Raw genomic sequence first — 5,984 nt, forward strand, 5'->3', positions numbered from 1 at the left:
AGTTCCCTCTTTCTCAATGGCTGTGAATGCCTAAGCATCCACAACCCCAGTCCAAATGGCCTATATTTGATGGCACAAAGTCTTCCTCTGGTGCCAAAGGACTGGTTTGAAGGTGCTTGAGATTCCTCAACGTTGTCCAGGAAGATCTGGGCATGAAGTGTGAGTCTCAAGGGTAAAAACCTGAGAATTGGTGATGAGAGATAGCTTAAAACAAGGGCTTTAGAGCCAAGTCTTTCTCACATCTGTCTATAAAGCTGTCTGATGGTAGAATGAAGAAGGAAACACTGCCCTCCCCTTCTAGGAAGAGGTGGGGCCAAACAATTGAGCCCAGGGAGCAATTCAACTGGTGCAAATAACATTGATTGACAGCTATAAATAACAAATCAATCCAACTATACATTTACAGAGAAAACAGACAAGTTGGGGCATGTTACACAGTTTATAGGTGGTGCCACTCGCGCCGTTACATTGTCAGTTTTGATGGACCCCATCCTGAAGAAGAAGTCCTTTCCCAATCATGTATTGTATAAGGTGGGTCACATTATTTTATCTCAAAACGTATCTTTATCCATGAAACCAACCTTTTTGTCCTCTCTAAAGTGTTCATTTATCTGATTTGTATTGGAGCCAGGAAACATTTCTAAAGTTTTTGTTTATCCCATCTTGAGATTTCAAAAGCCAATTTCCACCTTGTTTCTTTAGTAGCTCTTTATAGTTCATTTATTGAAGGCACACTGGAACAGCCAAGTTTTTAAGCTCTTCCTGAAGACTGCCAGGTTGGGGCTTGTCTAATTTCTCTGGGGAGCAGGTTCCAGAGCCGAGGGGCCACCACAGAGAAGGCCCTCACCCTTGTCCCCACAAGTCGTGCTTGCGATGGAGACGGGAGTGATATCAGCCCCCTCCCTCCTAGCCTTCAGGAAGAGAGTCAAAACCTGGTTCAGGGAGCAGGCTTTCAAAACTAAGAGCAATGCAGTATTCCAAATATAGAATTATGAGCAATTTGACCTTGGAATTGCCTTAGACTTTGAACTCTGGATGGCGTTTGTAAAACTTTTAATGTATTTTAATCATGTCTGGTATGTTGTAATTTTAAATTATTTTAGGTGGATTTGTTTTATTTAAATACTTTTTATTAAGATTTTAAAAGTAAAATCGAAAGAGGGGGAATATTAAAGAAGAGGATAGAAAAGTAGGAAAAAAAATAAAAGAAAGCAGCCCCCCCCCTGCCCCCAAGTCCACTGAAAAAAAACATAAAAACAGGAAAAAGCACAAAAAAACCAAACAAAAGAAATAGATAAAAAATTGACTTCCATCTCTCCATCAGGTGTTGTGTCCTCAGTAATATTTCCATTGTATCAACTTCATAATATTCCTCTTATTTACTTCTTTCCTTTTCATAATTTTCATATAGAGTCCAATCTGTCCTCTTTATCGGATTCCTGGTATTCTTTTTCAAGAAAAAAGTTAATTCATCAATTTTTCTTATTTCTCTTATTTCCCTAACCACTCTTCAATGGTAGGGATATCTTCCTGTTTCCAAAACTTTGCCAAAGATATTCTCGCCGCTGTTGTAGCATAAGTAAATAGTCTATCTTCGTTCTCATCTAATTGTAATTCCAAATCCGTAAATCCCAATAGATAATATTCTGGTTTCTTCTTAAAGACTCTCTTCAAAAAAATTTGTAACTCCTCATGTACTTTCGACCAATATTTCTCTATTTCTTTGCATGACCACCACATATGGTAAAAGGTACCTGTTTGATGACAATTTTTCCAACATTTATCAGAAGTATTCTTATTCATTAAAGATATTTTCTTAGGAGTGGTGTACCATCTGTGGAACGTTTTTATCCAGTTTTCTTTTAAATCTGTTGCGTAAACATATTTCAATTTTTTGTTCCACATCTGCTCCCACTCTCTAAATTGAATAGGTCTTCTTATATTTTCTGCCCATTTTATCATACATGGTTTCACTTGCTCACACTCCATTAGCCAGGTTAATCATGTATTATAAATGACTGAGATTACTTTTTTATTCGTCTTCAATATCTTATCCCAAGTTGTATCTTCCCAGGCAAAGCCAGTCTTATTATCTTGCTTAATATATTCTTTCATTTGCAGGTAATGTAGCCACGTCATGTTCCCATTTATTTCTTTTATTTGCTGAAAGGATTTAATCTCCATGGTATTCCTCACCAGTAAGTCTCTATATGTTGGCCATGCTCTCCATCCTAGTAATCTTCTTTGATGTGCCTCCATCGGTGAAACCCATAGGGGCATTTTGGTATAGAAATTTGTTGTTTTGAGGCACTGTGTATGTGCCATTGTAAGCTACCTTGAGTCCCCTTGGTGGGGTAGAGAGAAAAGTGGGGTACAAATATGGCAAATAAATAAAATAAATAATAAATAATACCAATAGGCAGAGAATACCAATAGGCAGAGAATGTCCTTGTGTGTATGCATCCTCTGTTCTAAATACAAATAAAATTATCCATAAAATGATTTCTTCTTGTCTTGCACAATGTTTTATTGGGGTCACTGTACCAGAATGAACAAATTGAAACTACATAATGATAATTACTGACAAAAGTTTAGTGGGCCTATAAATAGCTAGACATTTGCCCATTAGGTAGATGCAGAACCTTTCTCTCTTCAACTTCAGTTCCTGGTCAAGTTTTGACGATGCAGATCAGCTGGCTTTCTATCCTTATCCTGTCAGGAATGATCTTACTTTGTGAAGGTAAGAAGTTCCAGGCCTTGAAAATAAACTCAGGGAATGCCATGGTTATAGGGTTGTCTGTTTGTGCACCTATAGAGACAGAATCCTTTGTTATCCTTTGATATATTCATTTTGCCTCCAGCAGACCTCTCTATGAGTTTCACCTTGAAAAGGAGCCTCTAATCTACCTTGCTTAGGTGGAAATAATCTCTTCTCTTTCCTTCCTTATGGGGGGAGAAAAATAGCCCTACTAAGCATTGCTAGTGTCAGAAATAACCTGGAAAGTCAATAAATCCCCTTAATTTGGCAATGTGACATCTGATTAAGGGAAATCCAGCTTAATGACTATGCAGATAAATAACAAAAATTGAAAGGAGAAAATACTTTTCATTCAAAGGTGTAGTTTCAATTGTGCCAGAAATGTGGAAGATCTTCAACTTAACATCACCATTTGATCTTTCCAGGAAGGTCTTTGGTCAAAACAAAAGCGGAGTGTAGAGATATGCACGGGAAGTGTGTAAAGAAAAGTGAATGTGAAAAGTTGGGATATGGCATCATTGGAAGATGTGGCCTTACAAAACATTGCTGTTGGGTAAGATTTCTACTTTTTTGGTCACTTGTTATTGTTAACTCTTGTAAAGTTGACTTTCTTACTGTGGTCCTATTAATGAGATACCCTCAAAACCTTAATCAAAGCTCTGTCTTCCTTGTTGCCATTTTGCTCTTCTCCTACTTCTTTCCTCTTTGCCAAGCATTATTGCCTTTTCTAGTGAAAAAAAAGAACAATATTGTAGAAAGAACAATACTGTCAGTTTCATCATCTATTTATTTTAATTTTTAACTACCCAACTCCAGCACCACTTTTCAAATATCTTCAAATTTTTCCTATCAGCTTTCTTCATTACACAGCATTTACATACATAGAAACTGGAAATACAAAGGCATAGACAGTACTGACCTTGCTATTTACCAGTATAACTTTACTAATACGTGATGTTGTCTAGTTGCTTTAAGCTGCCCCTATAAGTCCTAATCTTCTTCAAATTTCTTGACTGCAGTCTTCCATCTTATTCCTTCCTTTTGCATTTCCTTTTCAAAAGCCATCTAGTGTTTAGATTTTCTACCACATTACCAAGCAATGACTGTCAACTGTATTTTCCACATAATACACGAAAAGAGAATTGCTTCCCCTTGTCTCTGTACATAATGCAACAGTTTAAAAACCCATTATCTTCTTGCAGAACTATGCGAAGGGAGAGTAACCAGTTACAACATGGTGAATGTCTCCCAATCTGAACCTGAAAGAAAAATTGGTCACTGTTGGAATGAGATTGAAGATCATGAATCAACTGATCAAGTCTTTCTTCTGCTTTATAAAATTACTGATGATTTCAATAAATAAATGATTTACTGCAAGAGTTTACCCCATGTGTGTTTATGACCACAATCAGTCTATGCCCCCTTCCAACAACAACAACAACACTTTATTTATATTCCACTCTATCTCCCCAGGGGGACTCAGGGCGGATCCAAGGCCATGTGGCCAGCATGATTGCATGGAGCACCGTAGCACTAGGTAGATGCAGGGAATGCTATGGATGTAACACATCTGGATTTCTGTAAGGGTTTTGGCAAAATCTCCCATGAACAGCAAACAAACTAGTCCACTGTGGGCTATGCAAAACTACAGTTAGGTGGATCTGTAATTCTTTAAGCAAACATATCAATGCTTCCTCTTCATCCTGGAAAGAAGTGATGAGCGGAGTGCCGCAGGGTTCCATCCTCGGCCTGGTCCTGCTCAACATCTTTATTAATGACTTGGATGAAGGGTTAGAAGGCGGGATCATTAAGTTTGAAGATGACACCAAATTGGGAGGGATAGCCAATACTCCAGACAACAGGAGCAGAATTCAAAACGATCTTGACAGATTAGAGAAATGGGCCAAAACTAACAAAATGAAGTTCAACAGTGACAAATGCAAGGTACTCCACTTAGACAGAAAAAATGAAATGCAAAGATGGAGAATGGGGAGCGCGTGGCTCGAGAGTAGTATATGTGAAAAAGATCTTGGGGTCCTTGTGGACAACAAGTTAAACATGAGCCAACAATGTGATGCAGCGGCCAAAAAAGCCAATGGGATTTTGGCCTGCATCAATAAGGAATATAGTGTCTAGATCCAGGGAAGTCATGCTACCCCTCTATTCTGGCTTGGTTAGACAACATCTGGAATATTGTGTCCAATTATGGGCACCACAGTTGAAGAGAGATATTGACAAGCTGACGGGTGTCCGGAGGAGGGTGACTAAAATGATCAAGGGTCTGGAGAAGAAGAGTTATGAGGAGTGGCTTAAAAAGCTGGGCATGTTTAGCCTGAAGAAGAGAAGATTGAGAGGAGTCATGATAGCCATGTATAAATATGTGAGAGGAAGTCATAGGGAAAAGGGAGCAGGCTTGTTTTCTGCTGCCTTGGAGACTAGGACACAGTGGAACAATGGCTTCAAACTACAGGAAAAGAGATTCCACTTGAACATGAGGAAGAACTTACTGACTGTGAGAACTGTTCAGCAGTGGAACTGTCTGCCTCAGAGTGTGGTGGAGGCTCCTTCTTTGAAAGCTTTTAAGCAGAGATGGATGGCCCACTGTCAAGGGTGCTTTAATGCAATTTTCCTGCTTCTTGGCAGGGGGTTGGCCCACGAGGTCTCTTCCAACTCTATGATTCTAAGTGAAGCCTAAGGGAAGAAGTCCTTTTCCAATCATGTAACTGTTCAGCAGTTACATGAGATGCATCATCAGTGGGGTTCAGTGTGCTCTCTGGCAGTAGGGTAAACTACAACTCCCTCTATGGTGAACCAGTCCCCTCAAACCGCTCCAGTAGGTTGATTTAGTCATGGGGGTTCTGTGTGCCAAGTTTGATCCAGGTCCATCATTGGTGGAGGTCACAGTTTCTCTGGTTGTGGGTGAACTACAACTCCCAGAAAGGAAGGTAGTCCAATCATGTAACGCTCAAGTGGATCACATGTGAATCTCATTCCATTTGTCCCACCTTTTAGTGAAAATCATTTTCTCTTATCATTTCTTTGATTCACATGAACAGCAAAAACATTTGGATTTCTCTTCACCTCAGTCATGTTGCAAAATTAGTGAATTCATTCATATATACAGGCCTAACAAAGAGCTGAAGAGTTAGGAAGCTATGAATCCTGTCATCTCATCTCATCCTACAGAGATGGAATCCTATCATCTCATCTCACCCTACAGAGGTGG

General features: G+C 39.2%; 1 long non-coding RNA gene across 1 annotated transcript; it reads left to right on the plus strand.

Moving 5' to 3' along the window:
- Positions 1-416: 416 nt before the first annotated feature.
- LOC137095870 (uncharacterized) lies at positions 417-4,130 on the plus strand. Its single transcript, XR_010909017.1, has 3 exons — positions 417-531; positions 3,184-3,311; positions 3,961-4,130. It is a non-coding gene; the product is annotated as an uncharacterized lncRNA (long non-coding RNA).
- Positions 4,131-5,984: the final 1,854 nt, after the last annotated feature.

This window comes from Anolis sagrei, chromosome 1 (assembly GCF_037176765.1).
Source record: "Anolis sagrei isolate rAnoSag1 chromosome 1, rAnoSag1.mat, whole genome shotgun sequence".
Lineage (NCBI taxonomy): Eukaryota > Metazoa > Chordata > Lepidosauria > Squamata > Dactyloidae > Anolis > Anolis sagrei.